Source organism: Protopterus annectens, chromosome 5.part1 (assembly GCF_019279795.1).
Source record: "Protopterus annectens isolate FY-2018-M chromosome 5.part1, PAN1.0, whole genome shotgun sequence".
NCBI lineage: Eukaryota > Metazoa > Chordata > Ceratodontiformes > Protopteridae > Protopterus > Protopterus annectens.
In genome coordinates, this window is record NC_056736.1 from 722,275,237 (window position 1) to 722,300,376 (window position 25,140).

The 25,140-nt window shown below is 39.1% G+C and overlaps 1 protein-coding gene and 1 non-coding gene across 2 annotated transcripts in view; both read right to left on the reverse strand.

Annotated features, from left to right (window-relative positions):
* Positions 1–23,308, reverse strand: part of GDPD4 (glycerophosphodiester phosphodiesterase domain containing 4) — a 1,130,252-nt gene extending 1,106,944 nt beyond the window's left edge. Inside the window, exon 1 of the mRNA XM_044073350.1 lies at positions 23,005–23,308. The gene's annotated coding sequence lies outside the window, so the exon portion shown is untranslated. The remainder of the gene's footprint in view (positions 1–23,004) is intronic.
* TRNAF-AAA lies at positions 4,887–4,960 on the reverse strand. Its single transcript has one exon. It is a non-coding gene; the product is annotated as a tRNA-Phe (tRNA).
* Positions 23,309–25,140: the final 1,832 nt, after the last annotated feature.

Below are 25,140 nucleotides of genomic sequence, written 5' to 3' on the forward strand. Positions count from 1 at the left end.
CTTTGTAGTAATACAAACTTAACACACTGGATATTTCTGCCTTCTTTTATACACATTCAGCAAATATATTAAGGCAGAAAACTTGCTCATACCTCTAAAACTGTCCCCCACATATAATCGCCATTCTTAAATTGTTTACATCACTTTTAAACAATTACTTAAATCAGTGTGAAGCTGTTTTATGACTGCTTTAGTTAAACTGCTGTGCATCTTTAATACTGGTCTTTCAGGCAGCTCTTATATTCCCAGGGTAACAAGACAGGGTTTGAAGCGATTTCACATTCCCAGGGTAACAAGACAGGGTTTGAAGCGATTTCACATTCCCAGGGTAACAAGACAGGGTTTGAAGCGATTTCACATTCCCAGGGTAACAAGACAGGTTTTGAAGCGATTTCACATTCCTAGGGTAACAAGACAGGGTTTGAAGCAATTTCACATTCCCAGGGTAACAAGACAGGGTTTGAAGCGATTTCATTACTATGGCATTATCACCATCTAGATCTTGTTTCAAAAAATTTGGGTTTGTTGCATTTTTCTGTTCTGGAGAAACAGCAGCCCATCTTATTTGCCCTGAAGTACAGTATAGAATTGGCCCACAGTTTTTTTAGTGTTCGTTATTCAATCAGCTGGTCAAAAACCACAAAAAACATTTTCAGCTTCCCATTCACACCCCTCGTATGTAAACACATGTACACATGCATGCAGACACACAGCACACATACAAACACCTTCTACCTGCATATACATTCAGATCTATACAGGATTACTGATTGTGAAGCAACTGACCTGTGGGAATTTTTTATTTAATTATTATAACCCTGACTTTATATAAAATGCCGAGGAATACACCTGTAACTATTAAAAGAATACACAAAAGGACTTCCAGAAGATATTCCTAAAAATATAGTGCTGCTGTTCAATGTATTACATAAAAACTATGACACAAGAGCTCTCTGCAGCAAAAGGAACGTGATAAGTTTGCTCACAACACTTTTAAGGTTAACCACCACCCATTTTGAGTCATCACTGAAGCTTGGTTGGTACAGAAGTGAGAAGCTGTGCAATGCTTAAGTTGCTTAGCCAAGCAGTATTCCCACCTTACCCTTGGAGATAACTACTCCTACTTGATGGGTTTACTAAGTTAACAAAATAATAAGAGAAAATAATAACAAAATCATGATGGATTTCCACGCCTACGTTAAAACGCATAAACATCAAAAATTATACGTGAAATAAGGCACCCAGTTTCCAACACTTTAATGGTAGTACCTTCAAAATGTTCCAGAAATATGTCATGAACTTCTGGGCATTTACTATAACTATCTAAAAAGGACAAGCCTAGACAATTTTAATATGGTATGACAAAATTAATATTTACATTTCTAAAGGTCTTTCATGCTGTTGTTCTTAATCGTGATCTGTAGTATTTGCATTCAACCCCTGATAAAACAACAAAAATGTTATGTCTGTGTCACTGAAATGTCACTCTATACAAAGTCGGCTTAAAGATTTCTTTCATTTTGTCTCAAATGCAAAGTTAATATGTTTGAGCAAAAACAGTAATTAACCAAGATATGCAAATCCTGCACAGCAACAGATGGCAATGCTCACCAACAAAAAATCTGTGATTACTATACAAGACAGGACTACAATGCAGATGAAAGAGAGATGCTTTACTATCGGCCATCAAAAGCATACTTTTTGATTAAAATCCCATTTTGAGCTATAATTTTCACAGTTTTGGAAGTTGATTGCATCGATTAATCATTTGAACTACACACACATATACAATGAAGTTATCTGAGTCTCTGAAAAGCAATGGAAAATAAATTACCCTAATATATCATAAAGGCACCTCTTCTAATCTGCCATGTAGCGCCTTTTCTGTAAGGCATCAGTAAAATATACAATACAGACAAAATGGCTGTGTTTGTCACACAGAAAGACAAGATTAAGGTCAGTCCATGAAGCTAGCAAGTGGTTACCTCATCAGTCCTTTCCCTGGACTTAAAATTGTGTCAATGGCCTGTCATCCATTTTCTTCTGAAAGACAAGAAGTTGGAAGTACTGATAAAATGTAAGGACTGTTCAGTTTGACTGATTAGGCCTTTCTCTAAATCTGAGGGTAATTACTAGCAATAATTACTGAGCCAGCATCATTTACATCCCAGTAATACCCTATCAGTAAGCAAAGAATAGTCGTTCTCAGTGAAAATCAGTTCTAATCCCACCACTGCTGACCAGGCATATGATGGATTACAACTGGGAAGTGAGCACTGTCCCTGACCAGCTCAAGTTCCAACCCCCCAAGATGTCACTATCAATAGATCATATGATGTCATATTACTAGCTCCAGCAATGGTCTTGTGTTGCAATAATGTTACCTCATTAAAATGAAGGTAGAGTGGAGCCATCTACATGGCACAGAATTTATTGCTATAGCTTCTAACGACCACTTCCCCATATTCAAGGGCTTGAGCCCTTTAGGTTCATAGGTGTATACTAGGCTAATGGCCCTGGAGCCTTTATAAGCCTAGCCCATAGGATTACCCTGGCATCGTGCCACCCAACCTTAGTTCCCAGTGCCTCTGTCGAGTAGACAGTACTCCACTGGGAGTTTTTCCAATATTGGGACTTCACCTTATTCCGCATCAGTTTCCTCCTTCTGTTGTAGTGCTTGTTTATGGCAGGGGACCACTAGATTGGCTTCCTTTTTTTGAAGGACAGCATCTAGGTTCTATTGGGTATGGTGAGATCCATGCATTTGTGTACATGTTCGTACAATGCATTGGTGTATGATTCGGCAGTCATGCAAATATTCTCCATTTGCATGGGTGCTGTGAAGTTAGCCACCTCTGTTTTTAGGAGCCCAAAGTTAGCTTTGGAGAAGTTTTTCATGTGGCTACCTTTGCAAGGGGGGGTTGTGGATTTCCAAACTGATTAGTTTGTGGTCAGATCTAACCAGGGAGGAGTTGACTATTGGTGTAAAGCAATGGTCGCCCATGTTAGTAATGACCAGGTCAAGGATGTTGCTACCTCTAGTGGGGGTAAGAATGAGCTGGTCCAGGGCATTGGAATTAATGAATTCCAGGAAATGTTGGGCAAGTGTATTGGTACATGAGTAGTTTCCCAGTTAATGGAGGGGCAGTTGAAGTCGCACAGTATGAGAGTGTTAGGTTGGACTCTAATATTCTCCAGGGTGCTTAGGGATGTGGAACGAGAGTCTTGGGACATGGCTTGGGACCTATAACAGGCTATGATCTGAATTGCTGTCTTACCCAATGTTAGCTGCAGATAAAGTATCTCTGATGTGTTATGTTGGGCTACCAGTCTGGAGGTGTGTGCATCCTTTATGAATATGGAAACACCACCACCTTTGGAGCTTCGGTCTAAGTTCTGGGGCCAAAAGATGTGTAATGAGTAATAGCCTGGTAGTGCAGGGGTGCTTCCTGCTGCCTTGAACCAGGTCTCTGTTACAGAACAAATGTCGATGTTTTCCATTTTAAGGAGTGCTTCGAGCAAGTGCATCTTGAGATTTAGACTTCTAGCGTTGAGCAGCATGACCCTCAGATTGCATTTGTTTGTAGCTGTTGCGGTGGTAATTTGGTCTTTGGAACACTGCCCAAAGAAGGCACTATAGGGGTGGCAAGAGCTTTGGCCAGTACCTGGAATCCCAGGTGTGACAGATGCAGGCCATCTTTGGCAAAGCATCAACTTTCTAACATACTGTGTGACTCTAAGCAAGTTATTTTCTTTCACCTTTTCAGCGTTACTTTATAGGATAATAGTGAAAAATTCTATACTATATAATAGCTTACTATTTATTGCACTATTTGCTGAGATTGACATTTTAATCATTATTTACTGTAACAATGGCATTCCATTATTGTTTTTATATCTATCGCAATTGTTTAATAATTGCTTAATTTGTACACTGTTTAGGTTTAACACAATAACAAACTAATTTCAACCTAACCAGGCTTGCGCTCCCAGGTCATCAATAAAAAACAGCACTTTGTGCTTAGTGGTTGACACTAGTTAATAATAATAATAATAATAATAGTAATAATAATATTAGGCCCACCCCTGTGGTACAGAGGGATGAACACAGACAATCTAAGTTTGGGTGCTGAGACAGCCACATGGGTACATTAAGAGTGAATGGCTGATACCAGTCATGTAACCAGGGTTGGGGGTGGGTGGGAGCAGGTTCTGGTTGGCTGCTCATCAACATGTATGTGGAGGTTTGCAGCACCAAAATGGCCAGGACCTAGGGTGTGGGCATGGCAGTCCTAAGCCAGTGATAAATCTTAATTAGCATATCAGTGGATGCACAAATACACACAGGGGCTATGGTGCAAAATGAAGTCATGAGGATGTCACCAAGGGCTGGGATCATACCCTCAAAAGAAACATCTTTATTGTTGGGATGCTGATGCGGGAGCAAACCACCTCCGTGGCTATCTGGATGACAACCCCTACCAATCAGCTGTCACCTCTGTGCTGGGGTTACTACGTATAGGGGAACACTGCTTAGCTCCTCTTTCTACCAGACAGAGTGAACCCATATACTCTGACCGAACCTCATTTCTATACCTTGTAAGGACAGTCACATCCTCTATATCACATATGCAATATTTATGACCATAGGCAAGAAATAAAACACAAAGTTGTCCTATGACTCGGCTATCACTTCACCACTATAATATATGGGTACGTATATATGTATAGGTATATATCTATAGGTATAGGTGAATACTAGGCTAACTGCCATGAAGGGCCATTTTAAGCCTAGCCAATAACCTGAGGCTGAAAACTAATCCTGTACCTTGTGTTTATGAGGTCAAAACCTTAATCATTATACAAAGCTCATCCAAATGTTTCTGTGCCAAAACCTGGGATTGAACCAGGAAACCTTTAGATCTTTAGTCTAACACTCTTCCAAATGAGCTAGTTTGGCTTAATTCCCATAGTACTGCTACAGCAGAACTCATCAGATGGTCAGTTTCTTGATCTCCTCTACCTTCACATGTGAACAAGAAAACTCAACCTAGTTTAGTTGCTCCCACCTTACCTGCAGAACAACCTCATATTTGGAGGTGCTGATTTTTACTCCAAGTTCTGACCCAAGTAGCAAGTCATTCCACTGCATGATAAGGATCACAGACGATTAGTGATGATAAGACAACATCTACAAACAACAATGATGCCATCCACATGAGACAGATCTCATCCACTCTTGCTGCCTTGTCACGATAGAACTGTTTAAGTGATAGTGACCCCATCTAATAAAATGGAGCAAATGCCACCATCCCTTCTGGTACTGTCTCCTCAGAGGAAAGCACTGGATTCAGGAGTTCCTTAAAGTGCCCCCCCCAATCACTCAAGAATATCCCCTAATGAGGCAGAGTTCTCCCACTGAGCGCAACTATAAGAATCATAAGGGCACATACAGTGATGACCTCAGAGGACAGAATCTTTTCAAATCATGTAAGTCTTTAAAATGCACTAGAAATCAGACAACTGTAATTTTTTTGTACAAAGTCCATCAATCCATTGCCAATAAGCCACATTAAACTCCCCATGAACAGTCACCAGGGAGGGTGACCTAATGGCTAAGGTGTTTGCCTTACAAACACAAGGTGGAGGGTTTGAGTCTCACAAGGGATAATTGACTAGGCTTAAAATGGCTCGCAAGGGTAGTTAGCTTAGTACTAATCTATGAATCTATGAAACCATCCAGAATTTACAGGGCAAGTAGGGAATAGAACTAGCCTTCTACGCCTTTCTTCTGTATCACCAACACACACACACACACACAAACATGTGCACACTTATGGGGGTATAGTGTTGCACTATATAGTATGTCATTGGGATATGGGAGGAAATCAGAGTACGAAAAGTAAAAAAAAACACATGAATGCAGGGAGGACAAACTGGCTCTGCAGAGAAGGCATGAATCAGAATACCTCTTGCTGTGAGGTGACTATGTTACTCATTGTGTTACCTCTTCCAGCAGAGGCTTAGGGATCTCAGGCCAAGACGTAGTGAAGTATACCCCATCAACAGTCCAGCCATAACAATGTTACCATATACAAACATTCATACATGAATATATCAGAAAAGAACAAATATAAAAAAGACTGAATACAGAATACCTCAAAAAAGATTGAAAAAAATATCACTAAACTGTCAAATAATCAAACCTCAAAACATCTAACTCCAAACGACCATAACAAAATCTTTTTGCAGGGGGCATGTACCCCATACCAACAAATGTAAATAAACCAACTTGAAAGAAAGATAAACATCCCATTAAATGTGTATCAGTGATACACATACTTTATTAACTTATTTGCACAATAAATCAAAGCAAAACCAAGATGCAAACACCTCAAATCAGTCATATTTAAATACTTCTAAATGCTACTCTACTTCACTAAAACATAAACCACCTAAACATCTGTCACTTCACTAAAACATAAACCACCTAAACATCTGTCACTTCACTAAAACATAAACCACCTAAACATCTGTCACTTCACTAAAACATAAACCACCTAAACATCTGTCACGTCACTAAAACATAAACCACCTAAACATCTGTCACTTCACTAAAACATAAACCACCTAAACATCTGTCACTTCACTAAAACATAAACCACCTAAACATCTGTCACTTCACTAAAACATAAACCACCTAAACATCTGTCACTTCACTAAAACATAAACCACCTAAACATCTGTCACTTCACTAAAACATAAACCACCTAAACATCTGTCACTTCACCATTCATTTAAACACGTGACATGACTGAAACTACGTGTGCATTTCTGCCACTTGTACATATGGAAGCCCCTTCACTTAATCTCTACATCCCCACTATTGTTTACATAGGTGTATATTCACAAAACTATAACTCCATATATGTATGTAAAATATACAGACTGGTTACCCAAAGGGTCTGAGTTGAAGTCCTAGCTGAAGTACATACTTCTTAGTACTGTCCTGTACTTTCAAAAACTTCTAATGGATATATATATATATATATATATATATATATATATATATATATATATATATATATATCTATGGGTCTACTTCAGAACAACGAAACCTCACAACACCAAAGACCAAAACACTGAGACCAAAACAACGAAACCCCACAACACCGAAAACCACGTAAGTATAACACACACAAAAAACATACAAAAATACATACACAACTGTCCCAAACTACCAACCACACCACCCTATACTACAAATAGGCAGAGTGGTAAGGCCCCCTGCACCCCCCACACCCCCCTACTTTAATATTCTAACTCTGAGATCGCACAAACAGACACACGAGGCAAACTCACAGCCACACACTACAGTCTCTCACACACACACACACACACACACACACACACACACACACACACACACCATAGTCACAACACACACTTACACACAGCACTACCCCTCACAAATACACTTATACATGCATACTCACCCACAGAGGAACACCAAAAGCGCTAAATCAAAATCCCGTAACACCGGGATTTTGAATTTCACTCTTTTCGGTGTTCTGCAGTTTCATTGTTTGGTCTCCCTCAAAACACTTTAGATATTCTGGTCTTTCAGTGTTTTGAAGGAGACCATATATATATATATATATATATATATATATATATATATATATATATTTTTTTTTTTTTTTTTTTTTGAGATCTGGTTCATGAAGTTTGTTGATGCACTCTCTCCTTTCCTCCCCTTTTTTCTACTTATATTTTATTGTGTTTTGGGGAAGGAAAATGAACCTGCACTTAATTCCATACATGCTGTATAGTTGTTGTTGTTTTTCTTTCGGCTTTTCCCGGTTAGGAGTCGCCACAGTGGAACTCCGGTTCGCTAATGATTGGCAGTAGATTTTTTATGGGTGCTGAGGTGCCAGTTCAACGCCCAACCTTCAACGAAGGCACGGCCATTTTACGTATGTTTTTTGAATGCCACGACCACAGGGAGGACATGCAGACTCCACACAGAAGGCGCTCCAGTCGAGAATCGAACGGGAGAACCTCTTGCTGTGAAGCAACAACTGTACACCAATCCCCTTACTTCTTTAAGTGGACAAGCTTAGGAAGCAAGAAACTGATGATACAGCTGTACCAATGTACCAATCAGCTTGCTACAGAGTAAGCCAAAATCCTTTTTTTCTAAGGGGGAATGGAAGCGTTGTCTGCTATAGGAAGCTGAATGGTGTGAAGGCTCGCTACAGAATTAGTTGAAGCCCATTTTTTTTTTCTTCACTTAGCTGACGGGGTGAGGTGCTTCACTGGAAATAGGCACCAGAAGCTAGATGACAATGGTTCTGATTCTCATTTCTTTTTATGTTCCAGACTACACATTCTAATATCCATCTTGGGCACATTTTCTCCTTTATCTCTGGCTTCCTTCAGCTTCTCTGCGTTCATTGCCCAGGTTTCTATACCATACAGTAGTACTGGCTGCGCCTCCGTTTTACACCTTACTTTTCTGTTTCTTTGGCATTCTGCTGTCATACACTACCCTTGACACTTTGTGCTAGTCATTCTGCTGTCATACACTACCCCTGACACTCTGTGCTAGTCATTCTGCTGTCATACACTACCCTTGACACTTTGTGCTAGTCATTCTGCTGTCATACACTACCCCTGACACTCTGTGCTAGTCATTCTGCTGTCATACACTACCCTGACACTTTGTGCCAGTCATTCTTCTGTCATACACTATCCCTGACACTTTGTGCCAGTCATTCTTCTGTCATACACTACCCCTGACACTTTGTGCCAGTTATTCTGCTATCATACACTCCCCCTGACACTTTGTGCTAGTCATACTGCTGTCATACACTCCCCCTGACACTTACTTTGTGCCAGTCATTCTGCTGTCATACACTACCGCTGACACTTTGTGCCAGTCATTCTGCTGTCATACACTACCCCTGACACTTTGTGCCAGTCATTCTGCTGTCATACACTACCCCTGACACTTTGTCAGTCATTCTGCTGTCATACACTACCCCTGACACTTTGTGCTACTCATTCTGCTGTCATACACTACCCCTGGCACTTTGTGCCAGTCATTCTGCTGTCATACACTATCCCTGACACTTTGTGCCAGTCATTCTGCTGTCATACACTACCCCTGACACTTTGTGCCAGTCATTCTGCTGTCATACACTACCCCTGACACTTTGTCAGTCATTCTGCTGTCATACACTACCCCTGACACTTTGTGCTACTCATTCTGCTGTCATACACTACCCCTGGCACTTTGTGCCAGTCATTCTGCTGTCATACACTACCCCTGACACTTTGTGTCAGTGATTCTGCTGTCATACACTACCCCTGACACTTTGTCAGTCATTCTGCTGTCATACACTACCCCTGACACTTTGTCAGTCATTCTGCTGTCATACACTACCCCTGACACTTTGTGCTACTCATTCTGCTGTCATACACTACCCCTGATACTTTGTGCCAGTCTTTCTGCTGTCATACACTACCCCTGACACTTTGTGCCAGTCATTCTGCTGTCATACACTACCCCTGACACTCTGTGTCAGTCATTCTGCTGTCATACACTACCCCTGACACTTTGTCAGTCATTCTGCTGTCATACACTACCCCTGACACTTTGTCAGTCATTCTGCTGTCATACACTACCCCTGGCACTTTGTGCCAGTCTTTCTGCTGTCATACACTACCCCTGACACTCTGTGCCAGTCATTCTGCTGTCATACACTACCCCTGGCACTTTGTGCCAGTTGGCTGCAGAGCCTGTGATTCTAGCTTTGACCTCCTCATTCAGACTTCCCTTCTCCTCAACCACACCTCCCAGATACTTAAAGATGTTGTCTGTACTCAGTTTCATTCCATGCACATTTGGTTTTGCATTCCATTCCCCTATCAAAGGTCAGGTTCAGGATCTTCTTGTATTGCTATATCATCTGTATACAGAAGCTTTGTTGATCTGTCCATTCTGATCTGATGTAGTCCATTACCAGTATGAGAAGGAGTGATCCCAAAGTGTAACCTCCTCTTTTGCTGGAATCCCCACTGTAAATTCGAACATTGTTCATACTCGTATCAATAGATCATTGTAAATACCCTGCACTAATTCTACCAATGTTTATGGGCCTCAGAACCATCACAGGACTGCCCAAAATGGCTTTCTTAGGACAATGTCATTTGTTTTCTCTATGTCTAGGAAGACCCATATGAACTTTTTCCTCATCTCTACCTTCTTCTCAATTGTCTCACTGCACACTGCATTGCCTGCACTACCTTCTTCTCAATTGTCTCGCTGCACACTGCATTGCCTGTACCTTCTTCTCAGTTGTCTCACTGCACACTGCATTGCCTGTACCTTCTTCTCAGTTGTCTCACTGCACACTGCATTGCCTGCACTGAAACCTGATCTGAATGCAAACTGCTCACCTCCCATCCTACTTCCAACTACTCTGCATGTTCATTTATAAGTGACCCTCTCCATCACTTTCACGCAGTGTGACAGAAGTCCGATACCTTGGTAGTGACAACAATTGAAAATATCTCCTTTGTTCCTGCACACTAGCATTACAATGCTTACTCTCCAGTTGTCTGGAATAGATACCTCTCAACCTCTTAATGCAAGAAATCTGGACAAAGCCTGACAAAATGCGGGGGCAAAGGCCCAAAAATAGGGACAGATTTTAAATGTTGCTATTATAAACTTAGAAACTTGCTAGAGTAAATGAGTTTGTGCTAACATACATTTTCTGAAAGATCTGAAGTCTGAAGCTCAAATGTATTTCATTATTTTGTAACTTCAATCCTCAGATCACCCCAGTGATTTGTCAGAAAACCACAAATTTTATGGGGAACAGACCAAAAATATGAGGCAAAAAATCTGGACATTCTGCAAATATCTGGACAGTTGAGTGATGGAGATGGATGAAACACCTCTCTCAACTTTTAGAGCAAGAAATCTTGACAAAGCCTAAAATAATGGGGGGGGGGCAAAGGCCCACAAATAAGGGCAGATTTTAAATATTGCACTTATAAACTTACAAACTTAGAAAGATTCTTGAATGACAGGATTTGTGTTAGCAAAACTGTAGCAAAAATGTACATGAATAAATAAATATAAATATGTAGTCATGCTTTTTCTGTTTTTTTCTTATTGGCCTTTTTGAGCATCCATATTAGAAAGGAAATAAGAATGATGATATGAAAGGGGGGGCAAGTAAGAAAGATAATGCCACAAACAAATAAATGAAATTGCCCAGTGAATATCACAGGTAACAAGCTAAATAAGCAGATGGATAAATATCTGTCAACACTACAAAGAACGCCTACTGACATTAGAAAAAGTAGCTGTAGGAAAAATCTAGGTGATATGACAGATTTATTGATTCATGAACGCTCTTGATATAATATGGCAAACAAATAATTTGTTATGTATTAATTCAGTTATGGCACCATCTGTTGCAGTACTCTTAATTAATCTACCACTATCATGTGATATGGCTGGAGTTTCCAATAACATGCCTTCAGTTTTCCTTGAACTGAACACTAATGCTGTAACAAGGATGTTGCCCAAGAAACATGTGACATAATTAAGACCACTGTCTGGGCATGGCACAGGTACCTGCAGGACACTTTTTGTTTTCTTTCTATTCTGCTCATCGGTGCTTCCTAGAATTTTTGTCTTTGACTCTTTCTCTAAGCCATTATGAACATGTGCATACATTGTCCATGCAACGTTCTCCACCTGCTGCTCAAACGGTAACATCCACATACCACTTGCTGTGATGGAGGCAAACTTAAATGTGTGGTCACAGAAACCCAATGGTTCACATACTATGCTCTCAGTGGTTCTGTGGGTAGAAAGGGGTAAATATAAATGCTTGATTTGGTCACGGGTTGGGAATTGGCTACTGCAGAAAAAGGCAGTGATTTGTGAGTGGGGTTCATAAAAACTATTACGGATACAGAGAATCCCACCTTTACATTCATTCTATATTTTGTCCTGGATACGGTTGCGACTTTTGGCAGGTCAAAGTTCTGAATCAGACGTAAGCATGATTTTACAATGAGGTTTATCGCTGAGCCCTGTTATGATATTTAACATCTATTTTCAATATTCCACATACTGTACAAGGACAGGAGGATGCCATTTGTAGTTTGTTTTACAATAATGTTCATAACTGGATTATTCATCATTGCTAACCATTTCTTGCAGGATGTAAAACGTTTCTTCTCTGTTGGGGAGGTATTTAAGTTCCATAAGGGACAAAAATATCTTGTTAAAACTCTGCATAAGTGCAGAGCTAATAAATGTGCAAATTTGGTTAGTTAGAAGAACTGAAAATAATATGGAATATGCATTCTATAAACAGTATAATGACACCTTTCAGAGGCCAGAAACGGGAGAGGGCTGGATCAGACTGAAGATACATACACCTATGAAATGAGATGACTTTAGTCTTTAAGAAATATAATTACTGTAATGTGAGAGTGGTCCAGGCGCAGTCCTCGATGTGTGAACTGAGACAGATGTTCCATGATGGAGAGTGTAGATAAGGGAATATTTCATTGGGGAAGAGGGCTGCCTCAGTCTACCTACACTACGCAAGACTATAACCTTTGCTTCATGAAGTTAAGGTTTACATGCTGTTTTCACTAACAAAGAAATCTACTTGATCAAAGGAAAAAACAGATAATATGGATAGGAAAGGAGTCATATCTCTGCAGGGCACATTCGATTTTGTAAAGAAGAGAGCTAATTCAAGTTTAAATTTACTACTCTGCTTACTTACCTAAATGTTTTACAATAACCCTACAACATAAACACTATAATTTAAGAAAAGGATGTTCTATGCAACACATATTTCGTGATTAATTCCTTACTTATTAATTACCACTTAGCATCCAGTTTTGCTGTTGATGTTATATGCTCAAGAAGCAGATGTTAAGAAATTAATCTTGAAAACAAATGAACTTGCTTTACCTGTTGCCTGTACTACCAGCTACAAGTAGAATGAGAAAGAGAGAAAAAAGATAAGTGAAAGTGACAGACAGAGAGGCAAAGCAGAGTGTGGTCTGCCCTACGTGTGTTACAGCTTTGAAAGCTGCAAAACACTTAGTGTCGTTACACAGTTCCTTATAGTATATGGAACTTTGGCTATTATTTATTTTATTTATTTATTTGACATTTGTTAACCGGGTTAGTCTGGCTGGGCAGGGTGCCCTTTTTCAGCAGAGACCCAAGGAGAAAAGCTCCAGGTTACATAAAATTTAGCTATACAGTGAAAAAATAAAGCAAGACTTGTAGCAAATGAAAGCTTTGTCATTATACATAGAAAAAATTGAATAGGAAAGATAAGTACATCAGATAATTTTTGTAGCATGCAAATAGAGATACCAGGAATAAATCATATGTCAGAAATTTGTATTATACAATACAGTAACAGCAAAAGAACAAAATACAAACATGTGAAGGTCAAGCATTAGTAGAAGTCGAGGAGTATGGAGGCTGACTTAAGAATTCATTCCCAGTGTATGGCCAGATATATAAAAAGAAAAAAAAAGACACTGTAGGAGTAAAATGTGTTTTACGGCTTTAAATGCTACAAAGCACTTAGCCAACAGCTTTGAAAGCTGCAAAACACTTCTACTGTGACACACAAAAGGATGTGGCAATGAGAAGTGTAATACTGCTTTTAAAGCTATTTCAGATTCCCTGCACTGTTCTGTGGTGCCTCCTGTTAATAATGTAGTTTGCGACTAAAGCATATCAATATGTAAAGTGCTTAAACTTTGTTAAGTACCTTTCCTACATAAGAAAGGTGTTTAACAATGTTGTCTTCTTCACAATTTTAAAACATAATCACCAAACTCGATGTAATACAGAAATATTTTGGGGGAATGGTCACTGTACCCACCCGTTTCATAGTTCCTCACAGTTCAAAGCAGATATGACAAAGATGCTGGGTGAGATAGGGGAGAAAGGGCTCCTGAGGGTACTCATAGCAGTGTGGACAGAAAGGCATATCCCCGATGACAGGAGAGAATAAGTATCCTAGTGCCAGTGTTCAAGACCAAAGGGAACATTCAGATGTGTGGGCAGTACAGAGGTATCAGACTCCTGTCACAATGCATGAGAAGGGGAGTGATAAATGAATATGCAGAGTGACAGTAAGTAAGATAAGAGACTAGCAGTTCACATTAAGGTCAGAATGCAACACAACTGACACGATGTTTACAGTGAAATAGATAGCTGAGAAGAAGCTAGAGATGAGGAAGGAGTCCAACTGGGCATTCCTAGACTTGGAAAAAGCTTATGACAAGGTCTCATAGATTCATAGGTTCATAGGTTCATAGGTAGGTACTAGGCTAATGGCCCTCAATAAAATATTATTGAAATATTTAAATTTTTCAATAAAAATAAAATATTTAAATAAAATATTTAAAATATTGGTCTCAAGAAAGCTGATAATAATAATAAAATATTATTGAAATATTTAAATATTTCAATAAAATAAAATATTTAAATAAAATATTTAAAATATTGGTCTCAAGAAAGCTGGTTTGGGCAGTACTGCAGAAGTCTGAAATCCCAGAAAAACACTGGCAGAATTCAAAGAGGTGGATGGATTGTGTGAGAGAAGACCTATAACCGTCAGCCATGACTGTTGAAGAAGGTAGGAGAGTGGCATTGAATCGAGAGAGGCAGAGATGGTGATAGCTGACATGACACCCTGACCCCATATAGAAAATGGGGGGAAAAAAGGTGATGATGATGATGATGATTATGATGTAAAATTAAACTGTATACATTAGCTTTACCAATGCAGCTTTTCTTTTGTTCTTTTTTTTTTTGTTTGTTTAATCTGGGATATATTATAAAGTCTGCCAAATATATATGGTCTATATTACATAGACGAAAAATCAAAATCTCAAACTCTCGGATGAGCGAAAACGCAGGTAATTGAAATTGCTATTATGGGGGGCTGTGCCCCCCACACCCCCCCTAAAAATATATTCCAACTCAAAGATTGCACTACAGTGAGAAAAGGGCAAATTTCCCAATCTTCACTGCACCGCAATCTCACAATATCGATTTCATTTACCTGCGTTGTCGCTCATCCGAGCATTCGAGATTTTGATTTTTCATCATTCTGATAGAAACCCTATCTATATATATATATATATATATATATATATATATATATATATATATATATATACATATATATATATATATATATTTAAAATGGGAAGCAATTGTGTAATATTTATGAATTTGTGAGGGTGCAGAAGGGTCCCTAAATGATGTATATAGACCAATTTTAAAAGTGCAAGTTTGGAAATGTGTATTAGGTAGTTCCATTAAGTGGAATAGGCTGAAGACCCTCTCATTGCAAGCCCATACTTCACTAGGCTGCCAAGTCATATTCAGAACTTACTATAGCTAATCAAGTCTCATTCCTAAGACAGCTTTGAAATGAGGCACTTAGAATATGTCAACATATAAAGGAATGTTTTAGAATATGTCAACATGTAAAGAAATGTTTTAGAATATGTCAACATATAAAGGAATGTTTTAGAATATGTCAACATGTAAAGGAATATTTTAGAATATGTCAACTTGTAAAGGAATATTTTAGAATATGTCAACATGCAAAGAAATGTTTTAGAATATGTCAACATGTAAAGGAATGTTTTAGAATATGTCAACATGTAAAAGAATATTTTAGAATATGCCAACATGCAAAGAAATGTTTTAGAATATGTCAACATGTAAAGGAATGTTTTAGAATATGTCAACATGTAAAGGAATATTTTAGAATATGTTAACATGTAAAGGAATATTTTAGAATATGTCAACATGTAAAGGAATGTTTTAGAATATGTCAACATGTAAAGAAATGTTTTAGAATATGTCAACAATGTAAAGGAATGTTTTAGAATATGTCAACATGTAAAGAAATGTTTTAGAATATGTCAACATGTAAAGGAATGTTTTAGAATATGTCAACATGTAAAAGAATATTTTAGAATATGTTAACGTAAAGGAATATTTTAGAATATGCCAACATGCAAAGAAATGTTTTAGAATATGTCAACATGTAAAGGAATGTTTTAGAATATGTCAACATGTAAAGGAATATTTTAGAATATGTTAACATGTAAAGGAATATTTTAGAATATGTCAACATGTAAAGGAATGTTTTAGAATATGTCAACATGTAAAGAAATGTTTTAGAATATGTCAACAATGTAAAGGAATGTTTTAGAATATGTCAACATGTAAAGAAATGTTTTAGAATATGTCAACATGTAAAGGAATGCCTCATGCCTATTTTCCTACAGTCTTAAGCTTACTTTACAGTGTTAGTCACTCTAGCATACCCACAAGCTCCAGTGTCATAGGCATTGTAGATGCTGATGACTGGGTTTCAAGTCCTGGTACCACAGGAGCTGGGTACAAGCAGTAGCATTGAGAAGCTCGTGGCTATCTCACCAGTTTCAGTAGTGGAGGGCGTAATCCACTGTATGACCACTCTTTGCTAGAACCCAGGAGGCTGGGCATGCAGAAGTGTCAGCTGAGCTGGCATGAAGACAGCACTGAGGAAACACAATTTCCAGTGGAGACAGCATCTGCAAATATTGCATCTTCAGTACACAGAAACAGCCTGGGGACTGGAAGCATTGAGGGAAAATTTCTTGACAGATGTAAATTACAAATGCTTGCTTTTGTTTTACCTCTGAGCAACAACTGGCTTCACTGGAAGGCTACCCACACTCCAACCAAAAAGGGCCTCCCCTACTATGTGAAGTAAGATGTTATAATGACGTCAACAAGGTACTGGGATGCTCCGTGGTCAAAATTGTAGGGGAAATAAAAGCACCCCAGGATGCCTTAGCACAGCCTAAGTGCCATTATTGCATGCTGCTGATTTGCAACACCGTGCATGCTAATGAGTTACATGCACAGTGTAAAACAAAAGTCTCCATTAACAAAACTGGTACTGTTTACAGAGCTATTCAGAACCTCTCACTTGAATGTAATTCTTTTAAAAACATTTCTTCAATCACGTGTCCTTGCATTTACCTTTCCACCTGTTGTCTAATCTTTGTCACTGCAGATTCCACTTTTCTAAGGTGACACTGTCTACTTGGGACTTGGCATACTGCCAAATGCATAATTCTACTGTAAACAAAGAAAATCTAACATACATGATATCCTCTACAACTCTTAACCAGTTTCTGTGCACTACTTTCATCTTCTTTGCCCTCGCCTCTGCTGCTCCTGCTGACTTCATGAAGAATGGTGTTCCCACTCCCGTTCTGCATGCTTGCACCATGTGCCACCCTAAGGGCTTCAGTCCTGTACCACTGGCCATCCCACAATGCCTGAACTGAAAACTTATGGCTTAGATCACACCACCTTCCCCGTTGTCCCTGCCCCCATCCTTCCATCCATTAGAACTCTCTAGACTCTTCACACGTTTTTCATGGTAACCTCAGAATCACACATATCTAAAGTCTTCATACAGTTAGTTGCCAATGTCTCCTTTGGTTAAGTACGCAAATGAGTTAATCCAAAATTAACTACTTTCTGTCATGGACCAGATACAGACATATACACTGAGGCAAACAGACAAAAGTATTATTAGCATCTACAAAAGGTCCCCAACTCAACTTAAAAAAAATAAGTTTAAAAAGTCCTTAGAAACTAAGACTAAATTATTAAGCAGCATCTGAACAACGCTATACTTTAGGTACTTTTTAATTTATTTACAACAAGTGTTAGCATTACAGGTGCTTCAAATGTGATTAGAAAGTGTTTTAGAGTTTTTGATGGTACATGAAAAAAAGCCTAGCCACCAATAAAACATATAATTTGCCAAAATGAAACAGAACAGATTAAGGAGGAGGTTAAGGCACAGAATATGTTGTAGAGGTGCAAGGAAAAGTTGAGTGGGCCAAAGCGGAACAAAAGCTTTGACAGAGGAGGTGGAAAATAATACAGCAGGTGAAATGTCACTGGAAGGTTCTCAGGAAGTGCACGGACTTTCCTGGGGATGTTGTCACTGCAGTTAGAGGTGAATTAGGTGGCATGCCTTAGTTTCAAGGGTCTAAGAGAGGTACGAATAAGAGGCTGATGGTAGTAATGCATAAACTACATACAGTTTCACGAATGGACAGGACTTGACTCATTGCAGCAGTAATTAGATGGGAGATGAACAGCTCTGTTCTCAAAAGTGTATTAACTTTATCATGCAATTTGTGATGGGGCATGTCGACTTGTGCCTCTAGAAATTTGGCATGTCAACTTGTGCCTCTAGAAATTTAAATTCCTTGAATATTTCTATGGATGACATGAAATATTCCACTATGGTGGGGACACACATAACCAGGCAGCAGAGTCACACAACACTGGGTCAATTTTGTCATGGTTAATGCCAACTTCTTTATTCTGAACCTGTATAAGGCTTAGGTCTTTAGTTGAATCTAGAACAGAAACTACACTTAAACAGTTAAAAAGGAATACTTAGCAGGACATATAAAATAATGCATAGCAACTATAAGAAACAAATCAGAATACATTAAAAAAGAAAACGGAAAGGCAATATGCAAAAAAAATGGAAGGATATTTGGATGGCTACCAAGTATGCAACAAAATCTAGAAGGTTTAGGATTTCTGTATGGGGGTGTTAGCAGAGGTATTTTTCTACCTGGAGATCAGACATTTAAATATTTCTTTTTTACAGACAGACAACAATTTTTTTATTTATTATCCAGGAAAGTCCGACTTGGAACAAAGCCAATTTTCAGCAGAGGCCCGCAGAGAAATGCTCCAGATGCACGTCTTTATAACGTGGGAGGAAACCAGAGCAAACCCACACAAACACAGGGAGGACATGCAGACTCCACACAGAAGGAACCCCAGCCGAGAATCAAACCAGAGAACCTCTTGTTGTGAGGTGACAACGCTATCACTGCACCACTGCACCATCCATAAACAAATAATGGAGGTGTGATGGGAAAAAGAGGGGTAATTGGGAACATGTTTTCCGGAAATGCAATGAGATGGCAGACTTTGAAAATTTGCTGCAGGGTACTTTGTCATGAATGTTAAGGGAACACATTATTGTAACTAAGGATATTAGTCTTTTGAACTGAAATATAGAAACTGAATTACTGAGGAATAGTAAGGCCCTACTAAGCTTAATGAAAATCAAAATATAAACCAACTGTAACTGAGTTATGAAATGTAAAGCAGATAAAATAACTGGAGGTGGAGCTTTAGAAAAGAGAAATAGCAAACTACATAGAAATAAATGAAAAATGTGGGAACAATGCATGCAGAATAATGTTCAGGAGGAGGAGAAGTGAAATTTCAGGGAAGGCAGGACTTGAGATAACTGTAAAGATGAAATGATTGATAATTGTTAAAAAATATACTTGTAGTGCATGAAAAAGAAATATATTTGTAATGTCTGTAATGATGTGTTTTATTTTTTATAACTATGTGTGTATCATATCACTGTACAATGTGTGGTCAAAGATGTTAAAAAATATTTATATCTTTACATATGAACCAAGACTGGACAGCCTCCGAGTCTGAACTGGTGTTGCAAAAATGATATTATCAAAGATGCTGTAAGTTAAAGATCTGTCTAATTATATACATATCATATACAATATATTTATTTTCCACTATGCAAGATTGAGACATGATACTAAGAAAGTTCTTGAGCAATCACAACTCACTTCAATGACATTCATGCAACAGCAGAGAGCTTACTTTTTGGTAGGGGAACAAGTCCTGTATATGCATACATATATATATATATATATATATATATATATATATATATATATATATATATATATATATAAATATATGTGTGTGTGTGTGTGCGTGTGTGATATATATATATATATATATATATATATATATATATATATATGGTTACCATCTGAAACACCAAATGCTGATATGAGCAAACATTTTTTCAGGCTATAATTAACAGCAAAATGCTCATATGATGGTTGACATTTCCCGTTTTCAGTGTTTGATGATATACTCATGTACATCCACAAACAGAGACACACATACACATATACAAATACTTCTATATATGTCAAGTCTAGCATTGCATAACAGGTAAAGAAGAAACTGCCAAAGCAATGCGCAGCAGTCTTAAGAAATCACTGATTTCATGCAATGCGCAGCAGTCTTAAGAAATCACTGATTTCATGCAATGTGCAGCAGTCTTAAGAAATCATTGATTTCATGCAATGCGCAGCAGTCTTAAGAAATCACTGATTTCATGCAATGCGCAGCAGTCTTAAGAAATCACTGATTTCATGCAATGCACAGCAGTCTTAAGAAATCACTGATTTCATGCAATGCGCAGCAGTCTTAAGAAATCACTGATTTCATTCTTAACCGACGTAAACATGCAATCTTAAAGGAACTGCTGTGTAAGGAAAGAGAGTGCAGCCATACATGTTTATACAGGTGCAAACACTTCTGCATTCATGTGCACACACATGCGTACACACACACACACACACACACACACACACACACACACACACACACACTTTTCAATACTTGCTTCACCCAGTTAATGGTCACAGAAGCATAGAAGGTCAGATCATAGTCCAGTAGGAGTGAGCACAACTCAAAAACGAACCCCAGATGGGAGACACCAGTCCATCTGTGGGCACACATGACACATTTGACACATAGGGCCATTGTAACATTTCTTTCTATTTGTCCATATTGTTTTCTGTATATGGGATGAAACTGGAGACCCTGGTGAAAACAGGGAGAGCACAGAATTTATACTGAGAAGGTATCCCAGCTGAGAAACAAAGCAGGGAAATAAGGGTTATGAGCTGGAAACCCTCTAAATTCCTCAAGGGTATGTTAATACTGTATGTATGTTAAGTATTTGTGTGAGTGTGTGTGTGTGTGTGTGTGTGTGTGTGTGTATGACTGGCATTTGCCCAGAAGTGCCTCTCTGCCTTCTACATTTTATTTGCCAAGATAAACTGTGGCTCTCTTGAGACCCTGAAGAGGATAAACTGGTATTAGTAAATATGTAACCACTCTGTCTTCTTCTTTCAGCTTTTCCAAGTTAGGGGTTGCCACAGCAGATCACCTGTCTGCTCATGATTGGCAGTGGTGTTTTACAGTGTCGAGTTGCCAGCCCAGCACCCAACCTTACACCTAGGGCCAATTTTGAGTGTCCAATCCACCTGCAGCATGTCTTTGGGAGGAAACCGGAGCACCCAGAGGAAACCCACACAACCACAGGGAGGACATGCAGACTCCACACAGAAGGCACCCCAGCCGAGGATGGAACCAGAGAACCTCTTGCTCTGAGGCGACAATGCTAACCACTGCACCACCGTGGCCACCCATGTAACCACTCTGTCTGCACATATGAAATTATTCTGCCATGAATACGTCTCACCTGTCCCTGATTATGCACAACATCCCTGATTTAGCCTCACATTTTTGTCCTGTACCTCACAAACCTTTTGATTTTCCAGTAAATCACTGTGGATTGTAGTCTGTTAATAATGGCACTTAGGATTTCCTGCTTCCTATCATTTGCATCCCATGTGCCTATCCCATGTGCCTCTGTTACAGGAGGTTTGGGAGGTCACTCATTGGAAGTTCTAGCTTGGCTGGAGTTTTCATTTAGTTTTTTTTCTACTTCCTATTGTTCAGAAAATGCATGTTGATGCAAAACCTGCTGTTCTAAATTTGTAAGTGAATTACAGAAATATTTACAAATTGCTCCTAATTTGAGCCTTCCCTCGCTATTATTTTGGCTTGTTCTAAAATTATTGAGCAAACAAGTTGAGAGGTACTCTTAACTATATATATATATATATATATATATATATATATATATATATATATATATTTTTGCTTTTTTCCTGCCACCCTCCAGTCTGTCTTTCATTCTCAACCCTCCCCCTTAATCCCGTACACAGTTCAGTCTGTCAGTTAAAACTCCCCTGCCACTGCTTTCCTACTATCGACCTTACATCCCCCCACTGCAACTTCACAGCTGCCTCTTGCATACAACATTATGCTCCTTCCTCGAGACCATTGGTGGAACTTCTTTATGATTTATGTTTGATCATCTAGTTTTTTAACACAAATAAGTTTGATTTGTATCTTACGCAACAGTTTTTGTCTGCTGCTGTTGTGTTAAGCTAAAATTGTCCATGTTTTGTAATATTGTATACATTGCTTGCTATGGCTAGGTTATCATTTCGATAAGTCTTCCCTATGTGTTTTAAAAGGTTATTTAATGTAATTTCACCATGTCCTTAAACAAAGGCAAACTAATTGCGTAACAAAGCTGAACTGCCTACAAGTCATTTTCAGGAACACATCAGTAACATAAGTCAGCAGATAGCACATTCACTTAATGATGCAAATAATGGGTAGCAATAAATAACATATCACGTTCAAAAAGGCTATCCAGGGCATTTAACAGTCCGTAACAGGTGAATCTTATCTGCTGTGACCAAGAAGAACAGGAACAAAATGCAACTGAAATAATGGGCAAAGAGTCTAATAAAAAAAAATCAATTTCAAGGAATTTATAAAACCTTAAACAACATTAATTAGAGTATGAACCAGCACCACGGGAGGGGTCTGGAAAAAGCAGGATAAAAATAAGAAATATCTGTCACCCCAACAACAACAAAAACACAACCCCCCCCCCACGGAAATCTGACCGCAGCATCAGAACAAAGAACAACAGATGTCATTCATACATCAATCACACTTTATCCACTAGCTGTATCCACGCAAAGCTCCGGACCGTGACAAAGAATAAATGTGGTTCGAGTCCCATTACCGTCACTCCGCAGCATGTAGAGTAGCAGGTTACAATCGTAAAGGTACTCGGATGAAACAAAACCCAACATTGCATTGGTAATGCTTACTGTGACAGACGTTGGAAGGAGGCAATGTGCTCTATCCGGATTGCTTGTAGGGTTTAGCTGCATACAAAATTCCAACTCTTTGTCACAAACAAAGTCCTTTGACAGCCGATCTTTGGGACGAAGCTGGGCTTGTACAGGGTTCCAGACCGGCAGGGTGCGCTTTGCTGCTGGCGTTGCTGTTGCTAAGCTGAGTAACAAGGAAAAGCTGATCCACCCCGTTGCTGTCAGCTCTGATTAGTGCAGGCGGAGGGGGTGGGGTGCTGGTATCGTTCTGCCCACCTTCCCTCCCGCCTCTGACATTTTGGTAAAGCCTCCAGCAAGGTGTTCAGTAAAGGGAGCTGCTGAGCTCAGCCTCTGACATCTACGTGTGGGCTAGTAATCTGTGTGCCTGGTTATTTAGTGACCAGATAAGGATCAAGGCACGCTGGCTGCTTATCCATTTTTACTAGCTTGGGAAAACGATTACAGCAGGTGGCATTTGAAAAAAGCCGTCACTTAAAGGTGCAAATAAATACTGTTTACTTATTTAATTTATGTTCGTTAACCAGGGTAGTGGGCTGATCCAGAAAGGAACAATTTCAGCCACAGACCGAGAAATACAATGCAAGTAATACAGGTTGTTTTATGGCATCGTTTAGTTTAGCAGTATACAGATAGGATAGTTATGTATAAATAAAAGACAACAAAGATTTGCAGTGAAAGAATCATAACAGGCAGCAGAAGGTCGAAGTATTACCATCCTCTAGATGTAGTTTCTACTTGCTGTGGAGGTTCATTAAGCTCGTTTAAAACCTTATTACCACAGAGTTGCTTAGGTGCTATTTAAATACATTTTTCTGGAACTAGAGACAAGTGACAACCTGCTGTATAACCAAAGAAGAAGAAAGCGGACACCTATCAAAATATATGCATATGATTACTGTTGACATTTCTGTACTTCCTTGGGCCTTTCAACAAAAGCGTTACACCTCCATACCTCTCAAGGACAGCTTACTATGTATCGTTCAAAAATAAAAAAAGGTGACTTCAGGGGTGTCTGTTGAACTTGATACTACAAAAGTCTGGGAAACATATATGTGTGTGCGTGTATCAAAGCACTCAACCTCAAAGCACAAAAAAATCTGGACAAAGGCAAAAATAATGGGGGACAAAGCCCCAAAAATACTGACGCATTTTAAATATTGTGCTTATAGGTAGATACTAGGCTATCTGCCCTAGGGCATTTATAAGCCTAGCCAGAGTGTATTTGGCTTCCGCCTCCCTTAGAAACTTTCTAGAATAAAAGTTTTTGTGTTAGCATGCATGTTCTGAATGATATGGAGTCTGAAACTCAAATGTCTATCATTATTCAATCCTCACTAATTTGCCACAAAAATCCAGAAAACCACAGCCGTGGTGTGTGTGGTTAATACTGTGATCTGTAGTGTCTAAGACTAAATAGGTAGGAGTTCTAATCTCACTCCAGCCCACTTGGTGTGTGTGTATCTTCCTGCATAACAAATGGGAATTCCACATTGACTTCCAAATTTCAGTGGGCCTGCACTTTTCCCCTGATCCCCCCTCCCCTTGTCAGGGTCAAACGGAAAAACTTTTCCAAAGCTGACTACAATCTCCTCAGAGCGGGTATAAGTAGCTTGACAGCCACAGTCCCTTCAGTTGGAACTAGCACTAATGTCCAAGCCTACACCAAAAAACTGTATGAGCACCTACATAGCTGTATGGACTCAGCAATACTTGATAGGACCAAATCATCTTCCTCAAGGAAGAGTAAACCTGTCTGGTGAACAGCAGCAATAAATATGCTCTATAACAGAAGGAAAACATTGCTGTCCAGGGCCAACACGGAGCAGGTGCCAAGTAGGAAGCAATCTCTCCTTTGTCTGAACAAGCAAATAAGGTCATTGGCGCAATCCTTTAAGGCTAACTTTGAGTCCAAACTGGCCACATCCACCAAGGACAATCACAAGGCCTTCTTCACATATGTCTGCAATCTCAAAGGCAACACCCAAATCTGCTCTGAACTGGTGGCCAATAACACCACATACACAAACACCATAGATATAGCCAACCTGCTGGCAGACAGGTTCAGTGAAAACTTCAGCCCCTGCCCCCCATCAGTAAACCAGGACATCCCTA